Source organism: Bombus pascuorum, chromosome 3 (genome assembly GCF_905332965.1).
Source record: "Bombus pascuorum chromosome 3, iyBomPasc1.1, whole genome shotgun sequence".
Taxonomy (NCBI): Eukaryota; Metazoa; Arthropoda; class Insecta; order Hymenoptera; family Apidae; genus Bombus; species Bombus pascuorum.
In genome coordinates, this window is record NC_083490.1 from 12,307,719 (window position 1) to 12,325,506 (window position 17,788).

The 17,788-nt window shown below is 38.1% G+C and overlaps 1 protein-coding gene and 1 long non-coding RNA gene across 6 annotated transcripts in view; one reads left to right on the top strand and one right to left on the bottom strand.

The window, feature by feature from the left end:
* Nucleotides 1-17,788, top strand: part of LOC132905365 (ras-related protein Rab-37) — a 176,959-nt gene that overhangs the window by 9,583 nt on the left and 149,588 nt on the right. The window contains exon 1 of one of the 2 annotated variants that reach the window (XM_060956577.1): nt 13,455-13,892. The exons of the other annotated variant lie outside the window; for it this stretch is intronic. The gene's annotated coding sequence lies outside the window, so the exon portion shown is untranslated. Of the gene's footprint in view, nt 1-13,454; nt 13,893-17,788 lie in introns of those variants that run through there. 2 annotated transcript variants of the gene reach the window in all.
* LOC132904859 (uncharacterized) lies at nt 594-5,053 on the bottom strand. Of its 4 annotated transcripts, none has more exons than XR_009657677.1 (6): nt 4,397-5,053; nt 3,982-4,309; nt 3,700-3,902; nt 3,213-3,313; nt 2,183-2,354; nt 594-2,080 (listed from the first exon to the last, which is right to left on the bottom strand). It is a non-coding gene; the product is annotated as an uncharacterized LOC132904859 (long non-coding RNA). The 4 variants fall into 4 exon arrangements; XR_009657675.1 differs by having other exon boundaries at nt 3,189-3,313; XR_009657678.1 differs by lacking the exon at nt 2,183-2,354.

Sequence of the window (17,788 nt, forward strand, 5' to 3'; positions counted from 1 at the left end):
CCACACGTGGTCCCACTCCAACCGCATGCTCTTTCCGACAGAGAAACCCTTCCTCCTATCCTGGCCGCCCACAACTCGCTACACCGCGGCTCCTGGGTGATTTATGGGACATGCCGGAAACACAAAAGGGGGAGAACGGTTTCCAGCGGAAAAGAGCCAGGCAAAGGGTGGAACTGTTTTTGCTAGCCTGCGCCCAGGGTGCCACGTGCCGCATGGTCAGGTGAATGGGAGAAGACCTTGTTGTTGTTAATTAGCTTAGGAGAATTTAGGAAGGATTTTGATTATGCTTGATAGTGGTTGTTATGGAGGAGGGATTTGTGAGTGGTTTATAAGACGAAGTTATAAAGAAGAGTGGTAGAAGAAGGTTTATGATTTTATGAGTAGATTGTAGAACATAAACATATAATGATTTTAGAAGATATTTGATGTAATTTTCTTGGGAGAATTTAGGGATGATTTTGGTGATGGTTGATAGGTCGTTGTTATGGGGAAAGGTTTTGTGAATGGTTTAGCAGGTGGAATTATAAAATGTGGTGGGGAAAGGTTTAGGATTTTATAGACAGATCATACCTATATTATAAATATACTGTAGCTGGAAAAGGACTTGGCATATCATTGTATTTGTTATAGTATCTACACAGGTATTAATTAATTTGGTCCAAGCTTATTAAATTTCATGTCATTTGATAGTACTGGCACGTGACTAAAGAAACTTGATACTTTAAAAATGAAATGTAGAACTTGATAAGAAAAGAATCTGCTTCAAGGTCAATACTTTTTACTTTACAAAGCTTCATTCAGATGACTTAATCTACTACAATTTAATCTACTATCTGGTCGTTTTGTTATTTACATTCAAGCAAGTTAAAATTACAATCATTTTACCGATGTAAACTTGCTATTTGGCTTGAAATATCTTTCCAAGTTTCTGTATACGCTTGTTCTCATTAGCGATGACTTCAAATCGCTTGAATCCAAGTGACTAAAATTAAATCTGCGCTAATCGCGAAGTATTAAAAAATACACACATATGTCGCTGGTAGCAAACGTGTTAAGCCTCGTCTCCATTGAAGCGACATTAAGCAACTTCTTGCTGTTCCATGTTTACTGAAATCCTGCACCGGTGTACAGAAATTATTTCTATAAGTTACTGTTCGTTGGCAATGTCCCGAAACACGTAACAACAAAAAGCGACAAAAAATTCCTCGTTGTCGCTTCAGTGCGAATGCAGCTGCAGATTACGTTGCTTCAGTGTGGACAAAATGTTTCTATAAGCTGCTGTATGTTGGAAATTTTGTTTTTATTTATTTAATTTGTACTTTACAATTTATCCAGCTGGACATTTGGTAAATTTTTCTAACTTGTTGGAAATGTCGTAGAAAAGGTAACAAACAGATTGCTCGGTTTGCTTCGATGGAGACGAGACGTTTACGAATGGTGGGACTTTTGAGAATTGCATTTGCAATTATTACGTCATTGCCTTACTCCAATGTATCAGTGTAATTATCGCACAATGGGCAATTTGTGTCCGTGTTTAAGAAAAGAAGACAGTCTTGTAGTTACGCCTTTTCCTTTCCTATCCAAGCGTTGTTCTCTCAAACAAAGATCATATTCATCCATGCGCCAAAGAGTTAAGATCCGTCGCAAGTCGAAAGATTCCAATATTTCTCTTCTCGTATTCCCGTATTCCCATTAAAAGGACGAAAATCTTGCTGGAACGTTCTGCTATATTTAATCAGTCTCGATATTATCTTTCATCCTGAGCTTCCTCGATAAAACGAACGATCGTGGAACGCTGATGAGGAGGTGGAACGGCAGGAGGTAGAACGAACGGCCGTGAGGAGGTCGTTCGAGTGAGTAAATGGCACGTCAGCGTGAACTGCGGGCAATATCAGCGGCGAACGTCAGAAGGCCGGCCAACTTTTTTTCCTAGCGAACACAGACAAATCGATATCTACCCGCGCGGCGGTTTCGCGTTTTCCTGCTGCAGCAGCCTCGACCGCAGGGTCACTGACACACCGTGCCACTGTCTCCGATGGAACCGGCTACGTTTTTAGTTTCGCCTAGCCACGATTTTCCACTGATCAACGGAAAAGTAGATGTGTAAGCATTAGGTCGTATGAATGTGCATATGCACATGAAATGTTTCTTTTCTTCGGTTAAAATAAATAAAAGAATATACCTTTGGCTTTTCCATCGAAACTGAGTTTACCAATTCAAATAAGCCAGCCAAGTAAAATGTTATTGGCTTTTGGTTAACAAGTTTTCCGACTATCTTTACTGTCTTTTCGTTAAAGAAGTAGGTATGGCACCTGTTCCAAGCGTCAAGAGGTACACGTTTCCCAAATGCCACGCTGAAAATGATTTGTCCTGGTAAAGAAACATTCCATGGATTCATCGGAATGTGTCAGAAATGTTAGATTGTGAAAAGCTATGGATGTTCAATTACCATAGCGAAAGAACTGCAAAATTTTTTAAAACAATGACTGAATCTTGTTGTTATGTAATTGACAACGATTAACAGACGTATACAAGCAAAATAGCTGCAAGATTTTCTTTTAATTTTACCCTTTCTAGCTTCGATTTTTAAGAGCTATATTTTAGACGGAAAATGTGTAGCATAATAGTCTTACGTTTAGAAATGGTGACAAATGATCATTGCTGAGATCTATAATTCTTATAATTATAATTAGAATAAAAATATCGAGAAACAAGAATCGATCGTGCTGTTAATTGAACATAAGGAAGAGTTTTTACTTTGTATATTTTGAACAGCGTATCTCATGTAGGAGAACGTAATATGACAACTTTATGTTCAAACATGATTGGTAACAGATAAAACTAAGGATTAATCGAAGAGTGGAATCGTCCAATTTGACTTCTTAATTTCGAAGATGTTTAATTGTGCGTGATACACGAAGGAAATATTTCCAAGGAACTTATTTTCAGTTTACAAACTATAAGTTATTCTTAAATAACTGAATGATGAAGCGTAATAAGTTCCATTTTATTTGAAACACAAACTTTCTCCGTTTCATGTCACGAACCTAACAGTCGTATTGAAGTTGGAATCTATACGTAGTACTATGAACAATCCTTAGAATTATCGTTTTCTACATCGTCAATTATCGATAATAAGTTAGAAAGGTGAGATAAAATTAGAATATCTGAAGGAATGAAAGACAAACCATAGATTCTTGCGACGATAGTACCTGTCCCCATTAAACTAGGATCAATCCACGAGACGCCATTCAATCCAATCGTGTACAAGGAAAGTGGAAACTGGGTCAGCGCAATTTCATAAAACCTCTTCCTGCAACAGCAAACAACGCGATGTACTCGCTTTTATAACGTTGCATCGACCCACATTCCACCAGCCGCGTTTAATGCAGTTTTGGACGAACGAGCGGAACGTGTAAACTCGTGTCCATCGAACAATGTACATAGTTTCTCTAAGATATTTCAACATAGATAGAAGTCCAGAATATATCCTTATAAAATTCCAGATTCCAGTGAAATGCCAAAAAATTACCAAACGAATATAAGTTTGGTACGTCCAAATAAATCTGGTAAACAGTATAAGAATTAGTCAGAAGCTATGACTGATCAATTTGATAAATGGAAAAGTAAAAGAAAGATACTTAATGCAAATGTTATTTCTTTTTAAATTTATCGTGAAATTTACCATTACCTACTTACAATGTCATAATTTTCTTGTGAGTTCACGAGAGCGGTTCATATGGAAATATTGATATTTAAAGGTCCAAAGGAGATAATCTGTAGTAATTTTGAATCACAATATCCTGTATGCTGTTCGTTTAAAGTAATCGAAATGTAATTGTAAAACTTCCCGAAAATCTCTCAAAAAATCCCTTTCCAGTCTTGCCAGTATACTTTCAATCCTGCAAAAACCAACACGTTTAAAAGATTGCCATCGCAACTCCAACTCGATATGATCCTCGTCCTCGCAACTACACTAACCTCCACCACCTTCTCTTCGATCCAGACTCTCCAACGCCACCTCCTATTGCCGAACAACGAGACAGACTCGCTTTTCTCCTAATAATCCCAGCATGAAGGCAAAAAGAGCCGCCAAAGTGGTACTGGTTGCTCACAATAGCAAGCGTGTTACTTCCTGGCGTTCCTGTCGCCTTGCTCGAAGCGCGACCCTCTCCTCGTTTCTTCCACGCACAGCAGAGAGAGCGTGACACTCTCCTCGTCGCGACAGCACTGGCAGCACCGGTTTGGTTCCACCAAATCATCACTCCCCTCGACTCATTCTCTGTCCGCTTACCCCTTCGTTCGTCGCCTGTGAATATTCGTGATTAGGAGAACGAGAGACTGACCTTTCTCTCTCTGCTTAATATCTTCATCTTTATTGGACGTTCCAGCATACCTCCTTTCTTGTTCCTGAACAGAGAACACCTCCTTCGTCGTTTCACGTTCCTCGTTTGGCTTCTTCGGTCGTGAATGTTCGGACTGTGTTCATCCAACTGCGAAACTCCTGTTACTTATCGGGTTTTGTTGGCTTGTCTCTTGGTTCGTTAGAGGGAGTTAAGTAGCTTCTTAGGTAGCGTGGCACCCTGATACCATGGGCAGACGGACGCAGACGTGCAAGATGGCACGCCCAGCTGACGCCACGCAGACGCCGTCGTCGCCCGCTGCCGCCGTGGAAACAGGATCGCATACACGGCAATTGTTATGGGTTGTGGAGAGTCGACAGATTGTGGTCGGGAGATCGAGTCGAGCTTTTGCTGGGTTCACTGAAGCCTAGTTCATACCGACAGACAATTGTCCGCGACCAATCGGTATACGTTGTCCACGGAAAAGCTGTGGATGTATGTACCAACACAGGTGGAAAAATAATTAGCGGGATAGCACAATGACAGTGAAAGTACTGCATTGCTATATGGTTCTTTTTGTATACGTCACATTTTTGGCTAATATGCATACTTATCTTTATGATTGCGTTGGACCTAGCAGAAACAACCAATCAGTCCCGCGTTTATTTCGATGATCATCTTTTCAGTTCTCTATCGTACATTGTCTGGCAATGTCGGACTGATAATGATACTTACGAAGACTGTTTGTTAGTTTGAATTAGGCTTAAGTTCACCTAATGCGAATGGGAGTTTGGATCTATTTTTCTGTCAATTCTTTCGACTTTTGTTCTAATTTTGGTGGATTCGGAAGGATCGAGTTTGCAGTTGCGAGTTCGGCGTGGATATTTGTAGCGAATGTCGGAAACTTCTCGAGTATTGTTTAACTTCTGAGACAATGACTCTTTAGTGGTTTAATGGGTTTCCGTTACGATTTAATATTTTTGATGAGAAGAATAGAGAAGAGCTTTGTGAAGATTGACTTTGATAATTCGACACGTTTATTCGGCATGACTTCGAGATATTCGAGATATTCGCAAAGAAACGTTTCAGAATTTTTAAATATCCAGTTTTTCCGATGATGATGATTTTGCAATACTTTTATGGCCTCATGCTGCGATTTAGTAGTTTTCATAAATCCGAAAGGTTCTATTCGCTGGGTCTAAAAGAACGTTGGGTTTGTTGCATCGAGGATCGGTTAAAAACATCGAGTGGATATATAGAGCGGCGTGTTATCGCTGATGATAATGACGCAGCGCTGATATCGCTGATTGTTCGTTGCAGCTGAATCGTCGCGTGATTAAGGGAACGGATTAGCGCAACTGCAAAGCTGATTTGCTGGCGATTCATGTTTTGTCGGGTGCGAATTCGACCTCCATTCGTTTCTCCATGCGATAGATACCCTTTTATCTAAAGAAATGCGTACATAAATTCCAATTATCGCTATAATTTAACTTTTACGGAATTTCCTGAAATATATTATCTTTATCTTTATCTTCCTCTGTCGTTTTCGTTTACACGAACGAAGATAATTATATCAGTTCACGTATATACAGAATATTTTCAACATTTTTACACAAATTGCATAATCTATCTTGAACGAAGATAAGAAAAATGTTATATAAAATTGTACCGCAAACTTTATTATAGCTTCATATTAGGTCGTTCGAAGTTTCTTTCGTTTTACAAGGAAATAATGGATGCACAATATTTTCCGTTTTATATTATTTTATCGAATTACGTATTATCCATTTCGTTCTATCAAAGTAAAGATCACAACGTTCGATAGATTAGGTTGCATGTTTGTATAGAGATGCATCGTTGTAAGAGACGTGTCAGTAAAAGAAAAACACTTTCTGGACAACCTAATATTTTAGTTATTTTTTAGTTATTCACACCTTTACTATAAAACAGTAAACAAATATTGAACGTAGAGCAAAACATAGACTTGGCGAAGGATTTGCATCGTAGAATACGAAAAGTTGATTGTATTTATTTTATGCGTATAAAAATTCAGGAAGTGAACCCTATTTCCACTTGTAAATCGCTTTCCTGCATTTTAATCGATAATATCGCAAACGCTCTTTATATTTCAGCATTTAAGTAACAGCACTGAACTTCGAACGCTGCAGATTCAGGAAGTACATGTTTTAAATTACATTGGTTCTTGTGAGGTTGCTTGTCGTATAACATATCAATTAACTATAAGCGTACGACGAATATATTAAGCTGCTACGCGTTGCACCGCATCAGACCCTTCCAGTGATTAATTATATACAAATTTTAAGGACACTGCCTAACACTGTAGAATTTTTGTCGAACGAGCGGAGAAATTGATGGGGAATGTTGCGTGTTCGAGGAAATTTGACGACGAAAAGTTGCGTACAGGTGCTGTAATACCGGTGATTCCGCGGTAATTCGATTTTTCGATGAAAGGTGGATACGATGGTGCGCTCGGTGAAAGGCAAATTGAGGAAGTGTCGACGAGGTGTGTGCTTCGAATGAAACGAACAGGATGGTGAGATTGTATAAGAGAAATTTTCGACGAGACGAATTTCGGGGAAGATTGTCTCGACGACAGGCTATGATTGGAAAGATGATTCGATGGCTTGAAGACTTCAATTTCCAAAGCCTGTAAAACTGATGAGGCAAGATGATTTTAAACAGAAGAGCTTTATTTCATAAGGAAATATTTTCCATAATCGTATGTTATTATTTTCATGTCGTATTATTCAATTACACAAAATTGTAGGTTTTCATTTTTCATTTACTTTTATCAATGAGTTCCTTTCTTCTTTTTACGAAAATGTATCTAGTCGCATGTTCGAATTAAATTCTATTCATCCATAAACTAAACCGAGTCTACGAATATTGTCAATGTTTTCTATCGAATTCGGAAAGATAGGGCATTTATTAAATTTCCAAATTACATTTCTAATAAATGTATTTAGTCGGCAATAATTAATTGAGAAAGGTAATTGATCCTAATAAACCACGAGATTATTAAACTGAATATAACAAGCATTCAATAATATATAATATATAATAATATATAATATAAACAAGCATTCAAACGGTAAAACGTACAACTTACACTATATCGAGCATCCAGATATTATTTTGGAAAAATTCACCTAGTTATTGAATGAATTTCCTAGAAAAAGGAAAATGGTACCTGCATAATTTCGAAGGATATCGTACGACAATCTTTCGGACCGAATTCTTCTAATCATTGACAACCATTCAAATCATGAATTCAAAGAATCTATAGAATCTACGTCAGATCATTTACCTTTTTAATATATTGTTGACGGTATACTGTGAAATTGATCGGGTCTCAGTCTTCCCACATTTCTGTGAAATATGTGTATTCCTGTTCATAAAACTCCAAGACTTGTCTACTTTAATTGGAATAATTATTAGAATTAATTATTAGACTATTTGATGTTAATATCAACTTTATTTCACAATACAGATATTAATTATAATTCGCCTGAGTAACTTAAACAATAAAATGACAAATAAAACGATAAGGTATCAATACGAAAAATCGTACCTGCATACATTCTAACTATCATTTTACGGAAAACAAGCAAGTGTCCGATGAGCTACGGATGGAGTGTACATGAGATGTATATGAAAACAATGTAAATATGTTTGTCGGAGTATAAATATATTACAAACATTTTCACGGCGAACAATGCACACGACAACAATGCAATAACACGATAACGCTGGGTCGTTCTCAACGTTGGAAAAATGAAAAACAGCGAGTCTCGTCTGGCGTGAAGAATATTAAGCACCCGCATCTTATTTCTGAAACGATCTTACCAAAACCACCCATTGAAAGGTCATCAACGAGCCAAGCCCCAGAACCACAGAACCTACATCGACTACCCACATCGCATCCCCGAAACTAACCGCGCCAACAATCAATGAATCTCCCCCAAAAAGTCTCCCATCTCGGACGAACCACCCCTTACTGCTCCCTTAATCAACCCCCTACAACACTCGTCTCGCGATCTCGCGACGGAGAGTGATCAAAGGGAGGCAAGGTTTGGGTCATTAATCATCCGCGGACAGTGAAGCGAGCAATAGAGGGCCGGCCGAAAATGGCGGTCGACACGCATCGAATTGCTGAAACTGCGTTCTGGCTGCCTCCCCGATTGGCCCATTCGCCCTTGGCTCTCGTAGGGGTCGAACATCGTCCGTTTCCTCAAGAAGCGTCGCCATCCTGCGGCGAGCTTTCGAAGCTCGGCTGGGTGCTTTGCACGCACGCGTTCCGCGCAAATCAGTTCGCGCGCGCGACCAGCCACCCCTTTTCGAACACGTTCACCTTTGGATCACGCGTTCAAGTTAGGTTAGGTTATCTAGCAGCATTGCGATACAGGGTTGGTACAGCAGTGATCGTTTAACCCTTTCACCTCCTGATTTTGTGTTACCTGTATTATTTGTATTTATCGTATGTTTACACGTAAATACAATTATATCGTATTTTCGTAGGTAAAGTGCGCATGCGTATGGAATTTTATATTCTTCGTGAACATAGCTAGAGAGGATTTTGAATTATTCGAATATCTTGATAATTTGAATATTGAGTTATCGGTGGAACACGGACGATGTGGATTCCTTGGAATTTAACACTGCCGCGGTCCTTGTTATTTTATCGGAATTTCGCTTTTGTTTTAGCTGAAAAAGGGGCTTTTTACTTTTCGACAAAATTACACATGCGAATACGATTAGAGCGATAGAAACTAAGTAGAGATTCGATACTCTTATTAAGTATTGCAACGAGTATGTTATATTTCAAATATTTTATATATGCTTATATACTATGTGTATTTTCGTATTCTTCAATTTCTTATAAATTGATAAACATTCGTAGCCTGATCTAGTTTTTGGTATCAGGAAGCATTTGAAACGAAAAATATGATTATCGTATATGATCGAAACAATAAACGTTCGAGCGATAAAAAAATACAATTCGATACGGATCGGAGATGATCCGGGGGATGAAATTACTGTAATTTTGGGAATGTGGAGCTGCGATTTTATCGACAGGGAGAAATTATTCGAGGGGGTTGGAGTAAATCTCGCGATGGGAAGCGAGGGCTCTGCTTGCGAACACGAGAAGGGGTGGTTTTGACGAAAGGTTAGGTAGGTTTGAATTGTTGCTATAGGGTGGCTGCGAGAAGTTATAGCATTGAATGTTGAAAGATGGGGTGTCTTGTGATGCGTGTAAAAGAAGTTGAGAGAATTGGCATCGAGGGGTGAATACTACGATATTGTAATGGTGAGGTAATTTGGCTGTTGAGGAATTCAATGGGTCAAAGGATGAAAAGATCTGAGAAAGAATTTGGGGATAAGATTGAAATTCGCTTTCATATAGTTTGAATTTGAAATTTAAAAAGTTGAATTATGAATTTCGCTATTTGAATTTAAATTGTGAATTTGGCACTCTAAGTTTGAATTTAAAAATTTGAATTGTGAATTTGACAGTCTGAATTTGAATTTAAAAATTTGAATTGCGAACTTGACTATTTGAATTTAAATTGTGAATTAGACAGTTTGAATTTGAATTAAAAGATTTGAATTGTGAATTTGACAATCTGAATTTAAATTGTGAATTTAACAGTCTGTTTGAATTTAAAAATTTGAATTGTGAATTTGGTTATCTGAATTTAAATTGTGAAGTTGACAGTTTGAATTTGAATTAAAAGATTTGAATTATGAATTTGACTATTTGAATTTAAATTGTGAATTTGGTAGTCTAAGTTTGTATTTAAAAATTTGAATTGTGAATTTGACTATTTGAATTTAAATTGTGAATTTGACTACTTAAATTTAAATTGTGAATTTGGCAGTCTAAGTTTGAATTTAAAATTTGAGTTATGGGTTTGAAAATCCTCATTGGATCTCGAATCTACGAGTTCCTACTTTGCATTTTAAAAAGTCCAGGTGAAAAATTAGCAAGGTTATTAAATGTTTGATTTATTTCTTCACTAAAAGAATATATATACATAGGTAGTATATACAATATACATGATTTTTTTTCAATTATACCTAAATTCACTTTCACTCCTCATTCAATCATTACTCTTTTCATCATCACCTGAAATTCAAAATCATTCCACACGAGATTATATTATCTTAACCAATTTTTAAATAAATTACTATTATTTAATAATAGAACGTTTCATCGTTAAATATGTTATAATCCTCAGACCCACCCAGCTCATATCACGAATTAATCCTTTCACGCATGTGTGTTCCATCACACTTATACCGCCATCGTAACATACGCTGATAAAACAACTCATAAGTAAACATAATTTCTCTTCGCTTACAATTCATCCCAAAGTCTCTCAGCAGTCTATCTGCATAAAACTTGGTCGTACAATCGCCGAAAGAAATCTCCAGCACGCCGAGCGTACTTCCGTCGTCTCAAACGGCGCTCTTCCCCCCACTTCCGGTATCCGTTCGTAGAAACTTCTCTCGTATGGATTCGATCGTCATTTCCATATCAGCCACGACGATCGATCGCAAACACGTGGTACAACCCTCTTGGTCCTCGGGGTGCGTTTAACACACTGGGTGGTCGAAAAGTCACGCAATCCGTATCCTAATAGTCGTTTCAATACAGTTTGCGCGACATTTCAACCACCCGGTATCGTGGTCAGAGAATCCTCGTAGTTTCTTCAGTTTTTTCACATCTTTACCAAGTAACCGTGTTTTCTGGAGCTTCTTCGATTGAAACTTTACACTTGTACAATCGAGTACATCAAACATTTACGATTTATATTTCCTGCAAGGTTACATTGATGATTTGTTTAGACGATGGATAAACAAATAACTTTCTCTTGTAATCGTATTCAAAACATTTGTAGCTTTTCCATTTTGTCAGTGAACTTTTCCAATTTTTAAATATCTCAAGATATTTATTGTTAACTATGCTTAACCCTTCTCTACGAGTAAATCATTAACAATTAGAACTGGTTTCGTGTAAAAGATAAAATTCAACACCAAGACTATCGACTTACATGTTGTATATATTAATCAGTTTAATTCAAATGATATTAATTAAGTAAATAAATCTATATACTTATGTCTGTGTCTAAATCAAAGGCAATGTTAATTTTGGCAAAAACAACTGTATATTCCAACTGTGAGAAAAGAAAATTCGAATTCCGTCATTCTGACGGATTTGATAGGTCCACTGTTAAATAAACAGTTTCCTACATTGATATCTAACAATTTTTAAATACGTATCTACTTTTCAACTAATTAATTAGTTAGAAATTTCCAAATAAAAATGATAAATGTAAAAGGAAGTGAAAACGAGAGTAAAGAATACGATTAAGGAAAAGAATCGTTAATTCTGAAAGTGGGCATGCAATAAATACCAGGGAATAAATTATGCGGTAATTTTCTGAATCAGAATCCAGAGTTTGGTCAATCGTTAGCGCGAGCTTTCATTCATAAAATTCTCGAACATTCTGCGCAAGTTCGACCGACATACAGCGGACTCTCTTTCAACCGAGGGTGGCTTGTCCGCGTTGCATATTTAGGCTCTTTCCCTTTCACTGGATCATTTCCCGTCCTTTATGAAGCAAACGACTTTTGAATAATGTAGAATCGTTTTACGATGAATTATTACATCTACGTCTAACTCTTTGAATCCATTCTTAATCAGCACATAACAATCTAAATTGTCCTTTTCAGAAATACCATTTCGAATGTGACAGTTCAAATCACGCTATTTTACAATTAACTTTCACGATGTTGATGTTCCAAGTTTCAGTTTTAATTCTTCCAATCTATTTCTCATTAAATCATCTGAATTACTGTTCTTTCAAAAATCCATCCAATTCAGTTACACTATTCTCTCAAATTTTATTTTCATCTATTTATATTTTTATTATTACGAATATTGAAAGTTTGTTCAAACTACTACATAGACAGTGAAATGCGTAGCACCATTCATCGATTGTTTCAACCTTTCCTGGCAACCTTCGCCGACTTGCCGTTACGTGTATTTCGTGGTTGTTAGGAATTCTGACGCCAAACGAAAGGTTTAATCGATTGTGCGGACGAGACGTTTCGCCGACGTAGTAGGCGTATTAAATCATTTGTTTAACCTCCTAGCACAATGTAATACCATTGTTCATCGGCCATTCTTACGAGATTTCTATAACGATAACATCTGTACAAATTTGCTTACTATTATCCACGTCACTTGTACGATTCTCGAACGACTATCCACAAATACAAGAAAGAAAGGACTAACAAAATAAGATACAAAGGCACTTTTATATCTTAAGATAAAACTAGAACACAATTTCTATCGCATGACGAATGATCCTCTCGTAAAATCGTTGCCACGTCTCTGGCACCCTTCTACTAACCCCATTCCACCCTTCGATCCTGCCAGGTTGCCAAACAGCAGTTCACTCACGCCATTATCAAACCGCCAAACTCGATTCACAAAGTCGGACCACCATAACCAATCACAAAACCCAATTTGGACAATTCCAAACGCAACGATCATCTTGACTCGTCAGCGACCAACAAACTACAAAATTGCCTAAATTCACAATTGTTCTCACTGTTCCTTGAAACAAAGAGAAAGGGAAGCAGAGAAAGTTGGTCGAAGAGAAACGTCGAAGCGAACACAGCCACAGCTCGCGAAAATTCTGAACGAAAACGAAAGCAGAACGTAGGAATAGCCCCTTCCACCCCCGCGAGAGAGGTGCACGCAGCGCGACCGTTCCATCTCTCATAGACCGGCCGAACGCAGCACAGATTCCCGGCACCACCGTCGACCACCCCCTTCCTTCTCCGCCCTCATCCCCAACACACCATCTTCCATCCCTCTTCTATTCGAAATACTAGCAAAGAGCTTTGTGCGTGCACGCAAAACCAGCGTACCCGATGGTTATGCCCATGATGAGCCACCACGTGCGCGCACGCGTCCCCGCTGACGCAACACGTACGCTGACGTAACGAGAAACCGACAGAACCGAGGACGTTTTATCGAGTGGAGGTTAGGACGACGGCTGGTTGCGCTTGCGTGCGCCCTCCTTTCCTTCCGATACACGCTTTCCGTGCACACCGGGCGAGACCGCGTCAGACTTTTCCCCGGTCGCGAGCCAAACGCGTATCATTCGTGTATTTCGGCTTTTCCTTTTGCTCTCTGTCTGTCTGTCTGTCTCTGTCTTGCAAAAGTTCTCCTGGAGCAACGGTCGTCCGATAACACTGAACCAAAAGATCGTCGGTAGTTACGGCCGGTTGTGAACGATAGCGACGTCGAGGACACTGTGAAAGGAACCGTGTCAGTCGGTGCACCCTGTGCGTCACGTGACAACCGAGACCGCGACCTATCGCAAGCAGAGGAGCAGAGACTTGGAGGCTGTACGCGGCACGACGCCGCTCTCCACGCCGCTTGCAGGGGTTTTCGTGGGTGGAGCGTGTGATCGATAGCGCACCAAACGGACTAAGGGGGTCGTCGCCAAGGTGAGAAACGTTGCAGATACACCATGAACAGGATGAACCACCTGCGAGCCGAGACACACACCCGCGCACGGGGTTTGGCGCATGGGGTTCGACAGACTGTAACGATGATCGTTCGGGGATGCGCGTTGCTATGCTTTCGAACGGGGGTACAACGTGGATTCGATGGTGGTGGGGGGCAGATGTGGATTTTTGTCAAATTACAATCGCGTGAATCGGCGAGTGGATTGGAGGAAAGTGATGCAAACGGGGATGAATGTTGATGTTTTTGAGGCTGGTTCGGTATGTGGGTCAGCGGTCGACGCCTCGGGCGCTGCCTCGTTCAATCTTTCGAAGGGTGGAGGGTACTTGGGGCGCTTCCAGAGCCGACGTGGATGAAAATGGAATTAAATGAATTTTTTCTCCTCTTTTCAAGGTTTCTCTTTGGTTTCGTTGGAACGTGGGTAATGCCAGGTATTTCAACCCTGCTACTTTCCTCGGATTTAGGTTAATGAAGGTATTCGAACACTTGCGGATACTTTTTATGAATGCACCGAGTAGAATTAAAATTTCATTGGCGCTGCTACGAGACGCGAGTACTATGATACAGTTTGATAAGGAGATTTGGTTTGCTAATAAGACATCGATAAAGTTTGAAGTAACTCTGGAAATGTAATATATAGAAATTACAAGAGTACAAGTATACCTGTGTTCTGGATAGATCAGAAAACTATTTCAGTAGTTAATTGTCCAGTATAATGATAGCTCTTAATATAATCAATCGTTGTATCTGGTATACCAATTTCTTTTTATTAAATATACATTTGCAATAAATATGTTGTAATTTCTATATATCTCGGATTGGTTTCAAATTTTATTATCGTTATTGATACGCGCGATTTTTCGTTTCAATTGTTGATGGTGGTTTTAAAACCTGAGAAGTCCTTGAAACTAAAGCGAAATTGAAGCATAAAAGATTCAGACACCGCAGCAGGGTTAAGTTGTCGAAGGTGAGATCGAGTGGATTGAAAGTTCGCGTCGCGATACAAGTTGGTAGAAAAAACTTTTATCGAATCGAATGCTTCGCTGGTGTATTCAAAAGTTCAAGTATTATTACGTGCCTATATTTCTCCTCTTTTGTCCTCCTATTCTCTTTATTTCTTCTACGTTCTTTCGCCTGGATTTAATCAATATTTCTCTCTAGAAACCGGCTGACACGTTTTTACTTGTAAAGCATTCAGAACTTCAATCCGCATATAGATTACACTAACTTTTTCAAAATATCACTACTTTCACTTGTCCTCTAAACAAAGAACAAGTTGCATTAAAGTTAATCACGATTTAATTACTTCGAAAACATAGTTTTCGTTAAGTAATTTCGTTAAGTAAATCGAAGTAAGATTTGTATGTTTCTAGAAATTGCGTTAGATCATCGACTTTAACATTAAAATTTCCAACGTTCTTGGAATCAATTTGCAAGCAAAAATATCGAATCTCGAATCTATACCAAGTCGTGAATTTTTCATATAAATAGTCATCGAATCCTGACCTTGATATTAGAAGTTAAGTCGCATCCAGAGTTTCAAGATGGAGGTCGGTCTAACCTTTCGGCGTGGCATTTAATCGATATCGAACCGTGGTTTCAAAGTCGTGGCCCGTGCATTCCTATCTACTAAATAACCAACGCGATGCCACGGCTCAACTCGATACAAACCTTCCTAACAATTTTCTCTAAAACCAACGATGAGAACCGCGAGATATTACGGCACTCGCTGGTAGCCTACGCTTATTCATTTACGTATTAGCGCGTGTATTTCCTAGGAACGAGCGATAAGTCACACATCGTTCGATCGGCGAGTGGATAATTCTGTATTATGCGGTGTAATTTAGACGAGAAACGGCTGAACATTTGTTTCTACGATGCTTTTCAAAATAATCTAATTTTCCCTCTTTTGAGGTCTAAATTGAGCGTATCTAGTATTTTATCCCAACAGAAGCAGATATTGTTTTATACTTTTCAATTCGAAAAGCTGTAATCGAGAGACTGTGCATGTTTATGCAAATTCGTATCTTTAAGAAACACGTATATGAACGTAAATATGATGCAAATTAACGACATATGCAGTCATTACGATCTAAAATAAATTTGAAAATAATTATACGGAAAGCTGTAAGACTTTGCAAGGATTTAGAGTTGTATCAAAATTACCAAAAACATTTACAACAGAATTTAGTGATAATTTCGCATACCAAGCTTTCCAAAGTAACTAGGATGATATTTGATTGTAAATATTGGAAAGAAACGTAACCAACGTTGTTTCTTCTGGTAAATATCATAACGACCACTTTACTTTGCATATTTTCTATATCGATCGTAACGCGTTCATTCCGTAAACCTTGGCGCCTTAAGATTTCTCATAAATGCAAAAATCCGCAGTCTGGCAATCGATTGCAATTTCCCCTCTTTTAGGCAAATAAATTCTTGATGGTAAAAGATTAAATCGTTGGAGAAATTGTGGCTATTTATCACAAAAGAGAATTTGAATGTCGCAATAAGTCGGTTACATTGGAAATGTCGTTCACCTTTGCATAAGAGATCGCGAATTACGTTTTTGACCCAGTTCCACGATGCAGAGAAACGTCCGTCAGGGACAACAATTGCAGAAACGCGTGGAGAAAATAACCGCGACGAAACTGGTATACCGGTTACTGCGTGTAATTACGACTGGTTCAGAAATTAAACGTAACGCGTTAACATCCTGCCGATTTCTACGTTTGCGATTATCGCGTCGATCGTAACAGTATCTAAAATTATCATGCGTGATAACTGATAACCATCTGATTGATAAATCAAGTTTCCAGCTTTCTTTCGTAGAAAATTCATCGAGTTTATACATTTGTGCTTTATTGTTTTTTTTTTTTTAATAACTTGGATAGTTTCATCGATGCTTTTTAATGGAAATTTAGAATTAGGAATATCGATGAAGTTCTCAGTTATAGTTTTAGTTTCATATACAGTTTCATTTATTGTGATGGTTTCTGATATAAAAATTGCAGAATTAAAAAATCGAGGAAAAATATCGAAAGTATTAAGAAACGTGGAATTTGAACTATTTAGAAAATTATTATTTCGCGACACAGAATTTTGATTTGGAATAAGAATTGAAGAACTTATACAAATATTAATCGCTGTTTAAAAAATGTACAACTGCAAGTTGGATGATTATACAAATATTGAAATGTTCTAGAGACGATTATTTTAACGATTCATAATATACATCATTCCCATCTTGATTCCTTTATTAATTCAATTGCTATTAAAAATATGTGTTACTACATTAATAAAGTATACAGTGAATCATAAAATCATTCGCATCGTAGTTAACAGAAGAAAATATTAGTTTTAAATACAAGATAAAGTCCGAATCGGACACGATGTTCATTTTGTTCGCGTGTTCCCGCGTTATTATCGTTAACGATATTATCATCTTTGCCATTGTTCCGGCAAACGACGCATCCGGATGTTATTTTTAATCATAACCTAGAGAAACGTGACGTATATCGCTTTTATCTCTGCTTGCATCCCGCTTTTCACATGTTTCACGTCGCGTGATTGCTGCTTCACCTTCTATCGTTTGATATTTATTAAATGTTAAGTAATTCCGGCTTTAATTAAGCCGATTTAACGGACGCTTGTTAACGCTCCTTTTTATTTCAGAGGATTGTACAGTTCTATGTAATGTACACTAACCTAATTAGGTTTCTATGAATTATTTCTATCAGTCTTAACCATAAATTTAAGATATATAAACTTATTGAAACTGCAAGCAGGAAATAAAATAAAATTTCAATATCAAAATGTGAATTACCTTAATCAAAGTTCCTAACGTTGTTCAACGAATGATTTCGAATTTTTCGAA